Source organism: Mauremys reevesii, linkage group 5 (genome assembly GCF_016161935.1).
Source record: "Mauremys reevesii isolate NIE-2019 linkage group 5, ASM1616193v1, whole genome shotgun sequence".
Classification (NCBI taxonomy): Eukaryota; Metazoa; Chordata; order Testudines; family Geoemydidae; genus Mauremys; species Mauremys reevesii.
The window spans coordinates 2,725,596-2,740,700 of NC_052627.1; positions in this window are offsets into that span (position 1 = coordinate 2,725,596).

Below are 15,105 nucleotides of genomic sequence, written 5' to 3' on the forward strand. Positions count from 1 at the left end.
CAGAAGTTGCTAGATCACAAGCCCTGGTTCTCATGGGAGACTTTAATCACCCCGATATCTGATGGGAGAGCAATACAGCAGTGCACAGACAATCCAGGAAGTTTCTGGAAAGTGTAGGGGACAATTTCCTGGTGCAAGTGCTGGAGGAACCAACTAGGGGCAGAGCTCTTCTTGACCTGCTGCTCACAAACAGGGAAGAAATAGTAGGGGAAGCAAAAGTGGATGGGAACCTGGCAGGCAGTGACCATGAGATGGTCGAGTTCAGGATCCTGACACAAGGAAGAAAGGAGAGCAGCAGAATACAGACCCTGGACTTCAGAGAAGCAGACTTTGACTCCCTCAGGGAACTGATGGGCAGGATCCCCTGGGAGAATAACATGAGTCCAGGAGAGCTGGCTGTATTTTAAAGAATCCTTACTGAGGTTGCAGGAACAAACCATCCCGATGTGTAGAAAGAATAAATAAATATGGCAGGCGACCAGCTTGGCTTAACAGTGAAATCCTTGCTGATCTTAAACAAAAAAGAAGCTGACAAGAAGTGGAAGATTGGACAAATGACCAGGGACGAGTATAAAAATATTGCTCAGGCATGCAGGAGTGAAATCAGGAAGGCCAAATCACACTTGGAGTTGCAGCTAGCAAGAGATGTTAAGAGTAACAAGAAGGGTTTCTTCAGGTATGTTACCAACAAGAAGAAAGTCAAGGGAAGTGTGGGCCCCTTACTGAATGAGGGAGACAACTTAGTGACAGAGGATGTGGAAAAGGCTAATGTACTCAATGCTTTTCTTGCCTCTGTCTTCACGAACAAGGTCAGGTCCCAGACTACTGCACTGGGCAGCACAGCCTGGGGAGGAGGTGACCAGCCCTCTGTGGAGAAAGAAGTGGTTCGGGACTATTTAGAAAAGCTGGATGAGCACAAGTCCATGAGGCCGGATGCGCTGCATCCAAGGGTGCTAAAGGAGCTGGCAGATGTGATTGCAGAGCCATTGGCCATTATCTTTGAAAACTCATGGTGATTGGGGGAAGTCCCGGATGACTGGAAAAAGGCTAATGTAGTGCCCATCTTTTAAAAAGGGAAGGAGGATCCGGGGAACTACAGGCCAGTCAGCCTCACCTCAGTCCCCGGAAAAATCATGGAGGAGGTCTTCATGGATCTAATTCTGATGCACTGAGAGGAGAGGAAAGTGATCAGGAACAGTCAGCATGGATTCACCAAGGGTTACTAATTGCCTTCTATGAGGAGATAATGGGGTCTGTGGATGAGCAGAAAGCAGTGGATGTGCTATTTCTGGACTTTAGCAAAGCTTTTGATACAGTCTCCCACAGTATTCTTGCCAGCAAGTTAAAGAAGTATGGGCTGGCTGAATGGATGGTAAGGTGGATAGAAAGATGGCTAGACTCAACAGGTAGTGATCAATGGTCAGGCTTCACAAAGCCCTGGCTGGGATGATGTAGCTAGGTTTGGTCCTGCTTTGAGCAGGGGGTGGGACTAGAACCTCCTGAGGTCCTGTCCAGCCCTGATCAGTACTGGATTTACCATGGCGCCGGGCCCACGAGCCAAAGGGGCCACTTAGTGCTGCTGGCTCCTGGAGCTCCTGCTGCAGCAGGGCAGGCTCTGCCGGCAGCCACACTCCCCCCCTCACAAACCCCTGCCCTGAACCCCCCACATCTCCACCCCCATCCTGAGCCCCCAATGTGAGGGGGAGGGATAGCTCAGTGGTTTGAGCATTGGCCTGCTAAACCCAGGCTTGTGAGTTCAATCCTTGAGGGGGCCACTTAGGGATCTGGGGCAAAAATTGGTCCTGCTAGTGAAGGCAGGGGGCTGGACTCGATGACCTTTCAAGGTCCCTTCCAGCTCTAGGAGATTGGTATATCTCCAATTATTTTTTTCCCCTGCACCCCTCCCCCCACATTCCCACCTGCACCCCTCACACCAAACAGGAGCTGCCCCAAGTAAGCACACAACACCCCAACCTCCTGCCCCAACCCTGAGCCCCCTCCCTCACCTTAGCTCCTCGCCAGACCCTGCACCCCAATGTTTTGGTTTTTTTTACAATATTTGGAAAGATCATTAAGTGGTCTGTCAAGACCCTCTGTGATTTTCAAGTGGTCTGTGGAAAAATAAGTTAGACTCAAGAACAATCAAGGTACCTCACTTTATTTTCATTTACTTGCTATTACTTATAGGAGGAGGATGAAGACAAAAAGAATGAAAAAACAGGGGTGGGGGGAGATAAGAGAGAATGTTCTTTTTCTTGGCTGGGTCCCAAGGAAGGGCCCTAAAAATGAAGCTGAGCACACAGCCGGGGGCCCCACTAACTCTAAATCCACCACTGGCCGTCACGTCACCTGGGCTGGGGATACTGTGTCAGCTGATCCCCACAGTCTCCAACCTACCTGGGCAGTACAGCAGACGTGACCCTGCCCACTAGCTCCTCTCCACTCCCCAGCCCACCCACCACTTGCTTCCCACAGCTTAAGGCTTAGCCCGCTCACTTTTAAAAATGAGTGCTTGCCCCGCCCCCCCCTCCCCCCCAGGCTTTTCTGGCAGCCCTCTTGCCAGGTATCCAGTTTTAGACTGGAAACTCCAGTAGAAAATGGGACCTGGGTGTCCGGTTAGCAGTGCTGACTGGAAACCAGAAGTCCGGTTATAGGAGTAACAGTCTAGATCCATCCTCTTTGGAACCCCCTTTCAGGTAGTTGAAAGCAGCTATCAAATCCCCCCTCATTCTTCTCTTCTGCAGGCTAAACAATCTCAGTTCCCTCAGCCTCTCCTCATAAGTCATGTGCTCCAGCCCCCTAATCATTTTTGTTGCCCTCCGCTGGACTCTCTCCAATTTATCCACATCCTTCTTGTAGTGGGGGCCCCAAAACTGGACACAGTACTCCAAATGAGGCCTCACCAGTGCTGAGTAGAGGGGAATGATCACATCCCTCGATCTGCTGGAAATGCCCCTACTTATACAACCCAATATGCCATTAGCCTTCTTGGCAACAAGGGCACACTGTTGACTCATATTCAGCTTTTCGTCCACCTCTGACATCCAGCAGCAGGACAGGTTCTCTTCCAGCCCTCTGGGGTGGGTGTTGGGAGTGAGAGGAGCAGAGGATAATGTGGTTCTCAGTGGTGGCAGATGACAGAACAAGGAGCAATGGTCTCAAGTTGCAGAGGGGGAGGTTTAGGTTGGATATTAGGAAAAACTTTTTCCCTAGGAGGGTGGTGAAGAACTGGAATGGGTTACCTAGGGAGGTGGTGGAATCTCCTTCCTTAGAGGTTTTTAAGGTCAGGCTTGACAAAGCCCTGGCTGGGATGATTTAGTTGGGGATTGGCCCTGCTTTGAGCAAGGGGTTGGACTAGATACCTCCTGAGGTCCCTTCCAACCCTGAGATTCTATGAGATTCTATGAGAGTGTGGGGGAGTCAGGGTCCTGCACCCGCCACTTCCTGCGATTCACCGAGACTCTCAGCCAGCCAGTAAAACAGAAGGTTTATTAGACAACAGGAACACAGTCAAAGCAGAGCTTGTAGGTGTGGAAAACAGGACCCTGCAGCCAGATCCATCTTGTGGGGTAGGGAGCCCAGACACCAATGCTCGGCCTCCCTCCGTTTCCCCAGCCAGCTCCAAACTGCAACCTCCTCCAGCCCTTCCTCTGGCCTGTGTCTCTCTCCCCAGGGCCAGGAGGTCACCTGATCTCTTTGTTCTCTAACATCTTCAGTTAGGACCTTGCAGGGGAAGGCCCAGGCCATCAGTTGCCAGGAGACAGGGTGTCGGCCATTCTCTGTGCAGACGGCATCACACCTGCCCTCTAAGGCTCTGCAACAATCACACACCCTGATCCCACCACCTAGATACTTAAGAAATGTATTGGGGAAACGACGGCACCCACACAGTATCCAGAGAAAACATTAAGAACATTCCCACTTTGTCACACTGGAGGAGGGGCAGCTCAGTGCAGAGAGAGAGGAAGAGAATGGGCTAGAACCAGGGAGAAGGTAGGTACCCGCTCTATGTGGGCAGGGGCAGGGGGATCCTGTTTACCCCCTCCTCAGCCCTGCTGCGCTTGCAGTTTATCCCTGGCCCCTCCCTTGCTCCAGGGACCAACCCTAGCTCCTGCCCCACGGTGCTTTTGCTCCCGGCCCCTTTTACAATCATTCCCCGAGGGGGCCACAAATATGTTTGGAGCCGGGCCCACAAAAAGTTAAACCGGCCCTGACCCTGATATTCTATGATCTCCTTGGGAAAGAAGGAAGAAGTAAACCATGAGGCATGCCACATGCTGATGGCCGTGGATCTGGCGGCTGCATCTGCAGCATCGAGGGTGGCCTGAAGAGCTGTGCAGGAGATCAATTGGCCCTACTGCTTTGAATTGTCGTTGTTTGTCTTCCGACACATAATCAATAAATTGCATTACTTTAGCATAATTCTTGTGGTCATGTTTTGCTCAGAGCGCCGTGTAATTTGTTACTCAACATTGCAAAGTGGAAGATGAATGCACTTTGCGCCCAAGTCTCGTTCTCCTTGTCAGATGGGGTAAATCGGAAAGGCTGGTGTTTATTTTTCTGGTTGGCCGCCTTGACCACTAACTAACTAACTCCGAACCCTGCGATGGGACAAAATATTGGCAGTCCAGTCTCTTACTAGTGGGGTTTACCATGGCCAGGGTCTGCCAGATAATTTTAAATTTTAGCTGGTTCCATGATGGCCCCATTAATTAGTAGGGCTATTTTGGATGAGGTGGTAGCCTGTAATATGTCGGTGAGTTCATGGTGGGTGTCTGGTACCTCCTCCAGGGTAATCTTGAGTTCATCGGCTACGCTTTTAAATAATTCCTGAAAGTGGATGAGCACATCAGCAGTGGGAGCACCGTGGCCTCCTGTGGTGGTATCACTATAGGATGGGGAGCGATGTCCTGTGCAGGCAGAGTGGCTACTTCAGGTCTTATCTGCCTATCCATGTAAGAAAGCATCAGGGAGCGCCTGACAGCTTTTCTGTGAGTGGCACAGGGAACGCTCGATTGTGCCATGGTGTAGTTGCATGGACCCAGTGTGGCCATTGCCCAGGAAAGGGGGCAGGTGGTCCCATCCAGGGGTTGCCATACCAGTGTGGGTAGCCACTAGGATTGGAGGAGCGTCTCCCACTTGTAGGTAAGTGAACCTGGGAGGAATATTGTGAGGAAAACATGATCATTGTCCTCTTCCTCCACGTCTCCACTTGAGAGGCTTGGAGCAGTAGGGGACTACTGCAGATCGGGTGCTGAGCATCCCGGTGATAGATCGGTGCTGAGTAGTGGAGACTGGGGGGTATGTGACACTCTTAAGGCCCCTGGATGTAAAAACTGAGGTGGTGCAGTGACTCCAGGTGCCGAATGATAAGGCAGGAGAGGCGTGAGGGTTAACGGAAGTGGAGCTGGAGCCGCTGCTGTTGGTGCAGGCAGAGTCTGCAGAGGCATCTGCTGCACCGAAGGTTGCACTGGGGATGCATATTGTGCCGCAGGAGTAGGTGCCCCAGGCATGGGCACTGTCGGGCAGGCAGGTGACATGAGGCAGCTCGGTGCCAGGAGCATCGGATGAGGAAGCGGTGCCACAAGATCGAAGGGCGGTGCTGCGATCTCTGCTTGTGCTCTCAGCACCGTGACAGCTCTCGGCACTGTGCTGTCAAAGGTTGCGGAGGGAGACCTGTAGGAAGCGGGCAGCTGAAAGCCACCAGGATGCTGAGCAGCCGACTGCAGAGTTAAAAGTGCTGAGCCGTGGAACGGCGGGCACTGGTGAAGGGGAAGTCATTTGAGACTATTTCGCTGAGGAGTGGCTCCTGATGGGGAAGGATGCTGGCTGGCCATTTCTCCCTTGAGGGTTTTAAAGAGCTTTGCTGGCCAGAGTCAGATGTGGGTCTGAGGCAGTTTTCTAAGAGGAGCAGTTTCAGTCTTAGCTCCCTGTCCTTGCGGGTTTGTGCTTTAAGCTTATTACAGAGGATGCATTTTGGGGGTACATGAGACTCCCCCAAACAGCGTACACACTGTGAATGACCATCCGAGACAGGGACGGTCTCACTGCAGGAGGCACATCTCTTGAAGACTGGCATGTCCATAGCCGAGGTTTATGTTTTTTAAATAACTCTAAAAACTAAACTATTTTTCTTAAATAGTAACTCTATGATTAAACTATCTAAATTAAACAGAGACACAGAACTATCTGAGTCCATCTGAGAACACGGCTGCACTCCATCTCTAGCCGGGGACGGTACAGGAGGAACTGAGGAGCCCCCGCGGGGCGTGCACGCGCTATTCAAACACTGACAGCTCGAGAGGCAGGCACAGCGCATGCACGGCTCGTAGGGGTACTGCTGTAGAAATCGCCGATTGAAGGCACTGGGATGCACCCTGACCTGAAGTGGAGCACCCACAGGGACATCTCTTGAAGAAGCACTAGTGGAGCAGTAGGATTCTGAAATCCTACTGCACCAATGAAGAGCAGAGCCCAGTGCTTTTTCTACATGTAAGTCACATTTACAAGTCCAACTGAAAAATCACATTGGCCAGTTAACTCCAGAGCTGTCTCTCCCCTGAGACCACCAGGGGCTCCACTAACATGAACCCACAGAAGCACACAGAGTCTTCCCAGTGGGCTTGGATCAGGCCTTCCCTGGCTTTACACAACCACACGGGTCTGCACTTACAGATCCCGCTGTCCCAAATTACTCTAGTGCAGGGGTGTCCAAAGTTTTTTTGGTGAGGGCCAAATACAGAAAAATAAGCAAAGGCCCGGGCCACACACAAGAGGTGTACCGGAGCCCGGGGCGAGCGGACCTGCCGCAGGCATGACTGCGGCGGGTCCCGTCTTCCCGCGGCTCCGGTTGAGCTCCGCAGGCATGACTGCGGCAGGTTACTTCGTCCGGGCTCCGGTGGACCTGCCGCAGGCATGCCGGCGGGAGCTCAAACGAATTTGCTGCGGGCCAATAAAAACTGACCCGCGGGCCGCAGTTGGCCCGCGGGCCGTAGTTTGGACACCCCTGCTCTAGTGTTTGCTCAGTGCAGGATTTGATCAAAGGGGGGAGGGGGGAACTTTCAGAAAAGAAAGAACTTCACAATGATGGGCTTTTCCACTTCCTAGCCCCCAACCAGTGCTGGGGAAAGCAAAGTTCAACTCCACTGACTTCAGCAGGGTGCTCAGCGATTTTATGCCAGCGATAAAGAAGGCTATTGGGCCCAATTTATTTTTTAAAGGCTTTTCAAGCACCACTGTGGGCAAGTGGGAAGAAGAGCCTGAGATCACCCAGTCAGACTCAAACCATGCTAATCCTTCACCTCTTCAGAACGCTCCCCAGCTCTCTGTGAAAGTCAGCCCTGCCTCTTCCTAGACAGGCAACGCTGGGCTATCCTGCAAGAAATAAGTAGATACAGGGTGGAAACAGCATATTGCTTATGGGTGAGATTTTCAAAAGCACCCAGGGAGTCAGGCGCACAGCTGTCCGCAGTGATCAATAGGAATTACATGCCTAAATCACACAGGCCCCTCTCACGCGTCCAGTCTGCATTTCTGTGTGAAGAGTTTGCTCTTGTACCAGAAATCGAGAGTGTAAGAGGCGTGTCTGTGTTTTAACAGGGGCGTAAGAGTGAGGCTGCAGCCACCTCGGCATGGAAGGATTCGTATTTGACTAGTTCTGAAGCTGTGAACGGTGGGTCTTAGGCAGATGCTTAGTTACTAAAATAAACGTTTACTAGGCTGCCCGTTCATGACAGCTGGGCAGCGCCTCGATGCAGTAACCCAGGGCACCCCTGGCTGCCCCAGCCAGAGACAAGACAAAGAACGTGGAGTCTGCTCGGGTGCCCACGTGCAGGACACTCCGCGGTGCGGTGCGGCGGGGTCCCCGCAGCGCCGCCGGGCCCCGCCCGGGCAGCCCCCGCAGCCGGGAGCGGCGCTCCAGGCAGCGTCTATTCTGATCGCTCCTTCCGCTCGGCGCTAACAGGATCCCCCCAGGCCGCTCCGGCTAATCCCGCCTTAGCCCCGATAGCCCGGGGCCGGCAGAGCGGGAGCGCAGGAGGCCGGGCCCGAGCGCGGCTGGCGGACCAGCCCCGCCTGACTCCTGGGGCCGGGCAGGTCCCGCGGCTCCCAGCGCGGCCGCCACGGCCCCCGCGAGCTCGCCGCCCGGCAGAGCCCCGCTCCCGGCTCCGCGCCCCGTACCTGCTCCCGGCCGCTCCGCAGGCTCCGCCCGCCCGCGGCTCCGCCCGCGGCTCCGGCGGCGGCGGCGCTCGGCCCCCGCGCTCCCGGGCCAGGTAGCGCCAGGCGGCGAAGGCCCCGCCCGCGCCGAGCGCCAGGGCCGCGCCCGCCAGCCCTGCCCGCCGCAGGCTGCTGCCCATCGCGGCTCTGCCCCGGCTGCGCGATGCCCGGCCCGGCCCCAGCCCCGGAGCCCGGCGGGAGGGGGCTGAACCTCCGCCGGGCCCGCCCCCGCCTAGCACCGCCTCCCCTGCCGCCATGAGCCGGCACCAGGTCCCCGCCTGCGCCGCGCCCTTCGCCTCCGCCCTCTCGCCACCCGGCCCCGGCCCGGAACTGCTGCGAGGGGCGCTGCAAAACCCCACATTTGGAGGCTTGTTTTGTTTTGTATTTTACAAGGACCCGCCCCCCGGGGGGTGTTTGCTTCTCTCCCGCTCCTGTCCGACCCCCGCGCAGCGCCCAAGGCCGCTCTCCGTCAGCTCCACAGTGCCGGGCAAACCCCTCCCGGCCGCCGGCCGCTGCTTAGAGCCTGACTCTGTTTCCCCTGGCGCGAAGCCCGCGCTCGTGTCCCCATGGACGGGGGTCCTGAGAGCCACTGAGCCAAACTCAACCCTGTGTGCGATGGACGCCGCGTCAAGCCCGGGGTGCTGCTGCCGCCAGGGGCGGCTCTAGGCACCAGCAAAACAAGCTGCTGCCTAGGGCGGCAAAATCTAGGGGGCGGCAAAAGGCTGAGGCTGGGGCCCCAGCTCATCCTGCCGCTGCGAGCCGAGGAGCGGCCCATCCCCTGCTGCCGGGGCGGGCGGCAGGCTGGGTCGGCGGACCTGCCGCAGTCATGCCTGCGGGAGGTCCACCGGAGCCCGCTGGACCTGCCGCAGGCATGACTGCGGAGGGGGTGCTCGTCCCGCGGCTCGGCTGGACCTCCCGCAGGCATGACTGCGGCAGCTCAAGCGGAGCCGCCGGACCCGCGAACTGTCCGCAGCCGCGGGAGGTCCAGCCGAGCCACGCGGGACCAGCAGTCGCTCTACAGTCATGCCCGCGGGAGGTCCGCTGCTCCCGCGGCTCCTCCCGCGCATGACTGCTTGGGGCGGCCAAAAAGGTAGAGCCGCCCCTGGCTGCCGCAGCCCCAGCACCCCTAGTCCCAGGGCCTATGACCAGGCCTAGGTTAAGGCAGGGGTTTAGGGGCTGCAGCCCGGGGTCCCAGCTCAAGGGGGCCCCTCAAACCTAAACCACAGGCAGCCATGGCACAGCGGGGCACGCGGGGGGCCTGCCTGCCATAGCCCCACACTGCTCCCGGAATCGGCCCACTGCTACACTGTCTCTGTGGCACCTGGTGGGGGGAGGGGGCTCCACATGCTCTCCCCCCCCCCAGCACCGTCCCCGCAGCTCCCGTTGGCGGGACCTACAGGGGCAGCGCTTGCAGCCTCAGAGCTGTGCTAGCCTCTGGCTGCTTCTGGGAGCACGGTGGGGAGCAGCCTGCCTGGGAGTGGTCTGTGGTAAGCACCTCCCAGCCAGAGCCTGCACCTTGCACCCCCCTGCACCAAACTCCCTCCCAGGAAAATAATAGGGCTGGGCCCACAGAATAATTCATCTAGCCCTGCCTCTGACCATGGACAGCAATGTAACCTGGCAGACAGAATCAAACATGGCTGATACTGTAATAAGAACATTGTGGGCCTGATTTTCAACAGCTGCTCTCCTGGAGGCACTTAAATTAATTGGCCATATTGTCAGGTGCCTACATGGGAGCAGTGGAGGTAGGGATAGGGCCAGGGCCAGGGCCAGGATTTTCAAATTCCACAGTTAAAAAAATCATTTTGAGGAATGAAACCAAAATTCAAAATCTCCCCCCCCCAAAAAAAAATTATGTTGGGTTAATTGAAACATTGTTACAATTTCATCCTTTTAAACTTTTTAAAAATATTTTTATACATAATTTTCTTTCAAAAAGTAATTTCAAAACAAAAATGTTCCATTTTAAAAATGGGAAGTTTTAACACAGGGGGGAGGGATAGCTCAGTGGATTGAGTATTGGCCTGCTAAACCCAGGGTTGTAAATTCAATCCTTGAAGGGGCCATTTAGGGATCTGGGGCAAAAATCTGTTTGAGGATTAGCCCTGCTTTGAGCAGGGAGTTGGACTAGATGACCTCCTGAGGTCCCTTCCAACCCTGATAGTCTATGAACATTAAAACACGTTTTTTTTTTTACCCCTTAAATGAAATTTCATCAGACACCATTTTTCCAAAACATTTCACCTGACAAAAATGGCATTTTTTGGTCAAACTATTATCACCAAAAAAAATCTGACCACCTTTGCATACATAAAAAATGGGAAATGACTGCCTAGGAAGGAGTACTGCGAAAGGGCTCTGGGGGTCATAGTGAATCACAAGCTAAATATGAGTCAACAGTGTAACACTGTTGCAAAAAAGCAAACATAATTCTGGGATGTATTAGCAGGAGTGTTGTAAGCAAGACATGAGACAATTCTTCCACTCTACTCCATGCTGATGAGGCCTCAGCTGGAGTAGTGTGTCTCATTCTGGGCACCACAGGTCAGGAAAGATGTGGACATATTGGAGGATGTCAAGAGAAGAGCAACAATGATTAAAAGTCTAGAGCAGTGGCTCTCAACCAGGGGAAACACGTACCCCAGGGGTACACAGGGGTCTTCCATCAACTCATCTAGATATTTGCCTAGTTTTACATCAGGCTACATAAAAGGCACCACTAGCGAAGTCAGTACAAACTAAAATTTCATACAGACAATGACTTGTTTATACTGCTCTACATACCATACACTAAAATAGAAGTACAATAGTTATATTCCAATTCATTTGTTATAATTATCTGACAAAAATGAGAATGTAAGCAACTTTTCAGTAATGTGCTGTGACTCTTATTTTTGTCAGATTTTGTAAGCAAGTAGTTTTTAGGGGAGGTGAAATTTGGGGGTGTGCAAGACAAAACAGACTCCTGAAAGGGGTACAGTAGTGTGGAAAGGTTGAGAGCCATTGGTCTAGAAAACATGACCTATGAGGGAAGAGTAAAAAATTGGGTTTGTTTAGTCTGGAGAAGAGAAGAATGAGGGGGGAACATAACCGTTTTCAAGTACATAAAAGGTTGTTACAAGGAGGAGGGAGAAAAATTGTTCTCTTTAACTTCTGAGGCAAGGACAAGCAATGGGCTTAAACTGCAGCAAGGACGATTTAGGTTGGTTTGGTCCTTGGGAAACACTTCCTAACTGTCAGGGTGGTTATGCACTGTAATAAATTGCCTAGAGAGGTTGTGGAATCTCCATCACTGGGGATTTTTAAGAGCAGATTGGACAAACACCGGTCAGGGATGTGCTAGATAATACTTATTCCTGCCATGAGGCAGGGGACTGGACTAGATGACCTCTCGAGGTCCCTTCCAGTCCTAAGATTCTATGATTCTAGAGCTGTTCTTTTGAATATCTGGTTCTAGAGATAACAGACGTCGTCTATCAAATTAAATGCCATTTTAAAAATTATCAAAATTTCCTTTCTCAAGTTATTAATGCCATCATTGATCATATACAAAGAATTTTAAACTTTAATAGATTAGACATTTATTATTGGTGTTTTAATTTATTTTGGCTTGGACACAGTGAGAAGAAATTAGTCAGTTTGTCTTTCTGCCTCTCATTCATTAGCAAATCACTGCACTGCTCAAGCTAATAGCACACACAAAGCTATCCTAGTTAAAATATTAAAACATTTCTAATATTACATGTTATTACATTTATATTTTTGGCCCAGTTTCCATTTATATCCTATGTATTTGCATATAACTAAGACGGCTGTTGTTTTTTCATTTCACATTTAAAAACCTTTCATTTCACATTTTTTAAAATGCAGGTGGTTAGCCTAAAATTATGGCCCAGTCTTTATGTTAACACACACAAACATATTGTAACTTTACTCGTATGGGTAATTCCACTGATTTCAGCAGCACCACTCTGGTAAGTAGCTAAGCATGCACCTAAGTGTCTACAGGATCAAGCCTTTAGCCTTACTTGCTACCCTACACCCCTGAAAAATGCTCCCAAATCCTGCACCACCACCTCCTGGCCAAATGAGGGGGAGTATCTGCCCCTTCCTGCATCCTAGGCCCTCTTGGGAATTATTTTATTTGCATGTGTTGGTCCTCCTACCTCTGCCCTTCCACCCTAGATGACCTCTCGAGGTCCCTTCCAGTCCTAAGATTCTATGATTCTAGAGCTGTTCTTTTGAATATCTGGTTCTAGAGATAACAGACGTCGTCTATCAAATTAAATGCCATTTTAAAAATTATCAAAATTTCCTTTCTCAAGTTATTAATGCCATCATTGATCATATACAAAGAATTTTAAACTTTAATAGATTAGACATTTATTATTGGTGTTTTAATTTATTTTGGCTTGGACACAGTGAGAAGAAATTAGTCAGTTTGTCTTTCTGCCTCTCATTCATTAGCAAATCACTGCACTGCTCAAGCTAATAGCACACACAAAGCTATCCTAGTTAAAATATTAAAACATTTCTAATATTACATGTTATTACATTTATATTTTTGGCCCAGTTTCCATTTATATCCTATGTATTTGCATATAACTAAGACGGCTGTTGTTTTTTCATTTCACATTTAAAAACCTTTCATTTCACATTTTTTAAAATGCAGGTGGTTAGCCTAAAATTATGGCCCAGTCTTTATGTTAACACACACAAACATATTGTAACTTTACTCGTATGGGTAATTCCACTGATTTCAGCAGCACCACTCTGGTAAGTAGCTAAGCATGCACCTAAGTGTCTACAGGATCAAGCCTTTAGCCTTACTTGCTACCCTACACCCCTGAAAAATGCTCCCAAATCCTGCACCACCACCTCCTGGCCAAATGAGGGGGAGTATCTGCCCCTTCCTGCATCCTAGGCCCTCTTGGGAATTATTTTATTTGCATGTGTTGGTCCTCCTACCTCTGCCCTTCCACCCTGCTGCGCTGAAAACTGAATTCAAAATGGCCACTCTTGGATTTCCTGGTTCCGGTGAAAACCTCCTGTTTTGATAATTTCTGAGTCAGAACATTTCATTTCAATAAATATTTGAAGGTTTCAGCATCTCATCTCAGTATCAAAATATCGCAATTTCCCACAGGATGGAAAAGCTGTTTCCTGATTAGCTCTGGTAAATTGGTATTTGAAAGCAGCCCACTTCCGCACACAGCCCCCCGCTCCAACCAGGGGTGAGGACTGGCACAGATGTCATCATCATCATCGACATGATAAACACTCACTGACTCCAACAGGATTAGTTCAAGCACAGGAGAATTCATTTTCTCAGTGGGTGGTTAAAGTTCATTGTGCCCAAGGAGATGGCAGTTTTGGAGTCCATCTTCTGAAAGTCCCTGTAAGCACTCAGCACCCACTGAGAACAATGGAGAACTCTGCAGCCATCGAGGACAATGGGAGCTGCTGGGTGCTAAGCACTTTGGAAAATCTGGCCCTGAATGTTAAACAGATTTTCTAAAAAGTTAGGCTGACTTGAAGTTCAGAGTCTGAGGGTATTTTAGGTGCACTATGCGCTGGAATTTAAAAGGAACATCAACAGTTTTTCAACCCATGATCTTGTTTATTAGCTAAAGTTAGTGGAAGAGGATTAAAACAAAGATTTTTAAAATCAAATTTAATTTTCCTGGGTTATGCTGTTTACTCTTCACATTTATGGTCACTGGGATGATGAAACAGACTAGCGTGTTTAGTCAGTTTCAAGTTCTCGTGCCAGGTAGTGCATAAAGCAGTGGTTCTCAACCTATTTAGCATCGTGGGCCGCATCTGCAGCTTTCTCTGTGTTATGCAGGCCACAGCCACACCTTATACTACCTGTATGGCTCTGAGGATGTCAAATGGGCCAGAGCTGTGTGCGGACTGGGCCACAAGTGGCCCACGGGTTGAGAACCACTGCTGTAAAGTCTGGGAAGCAGCTGCTGCAGAGCAATGGTTGTTTTCATTGGCAGAAGTGCGCTTAGTCTTAGATTTTTCTAGAAGACTGATTTTACAAAGCCTGTAGTTTGTGGCCAAACTTTGTCCACCTACCATCTACTAACTAGTGCAATTTACACCCAAGTTCAGATTGCCTCCCTCCTACACTGTATGAACACCAGCATTTTCTGAAAGGCTTTTCAGTTAAAGGAGAACAACTGTGACTGGAGGAGGAGAGAAAACAGCTCGCGCCCTCCCCCCCCCACCCCATCATATTCTGTATATAGCCACTACAGATCCTGGCACCAACCAAATCAGTACGTACTGTCCAAGAGTGTGTTAGGAAGATGGAAACACTGGTCATGCCTCTATAGTTGGAGTCGACAGGATCTGGGATTGCTCAGCAAAAATCAATCCAGTTTTATTGTTGTGGAAGCCAGTAAATAATTAACAAGGTTTTGAAGAGATCTTAATGAATGTTAACCTAACTCATGCTAACTAACTGTGACCCTGGTGACGTGAGGAAGCAAGATAATGTAAGACAGAGTGAATTGTGTGAAAGTTATTACGACCTTGCAATGTGCAGTCTTGCAGTCTTGTTTTTCTAGTGAGATAGGAGGAAAGCTTATGTATAAACAATATGTATTTGTTGTTTTTTACTGTCTGTATTATTGCTAGAAATTGTCTGTAAAAGGTATAAAGGCTTGCTGTGATTGTTTGAGAGTTGAGAGACCTGTCCAGGACCCTGTGTCCTATGGCACTCTCTCCCTCCATGGTAATTACTGGAGAAATAATAAAGTATTTGATTTTGCTGCATCCAAACAAAAAGTGAGAACTGAGTTTTTCTTCGACAATTTGGGGGCTCGTCCGGGATGGCAACGCCCACGGACCCACAGACAACTACTACGGATCATTCCC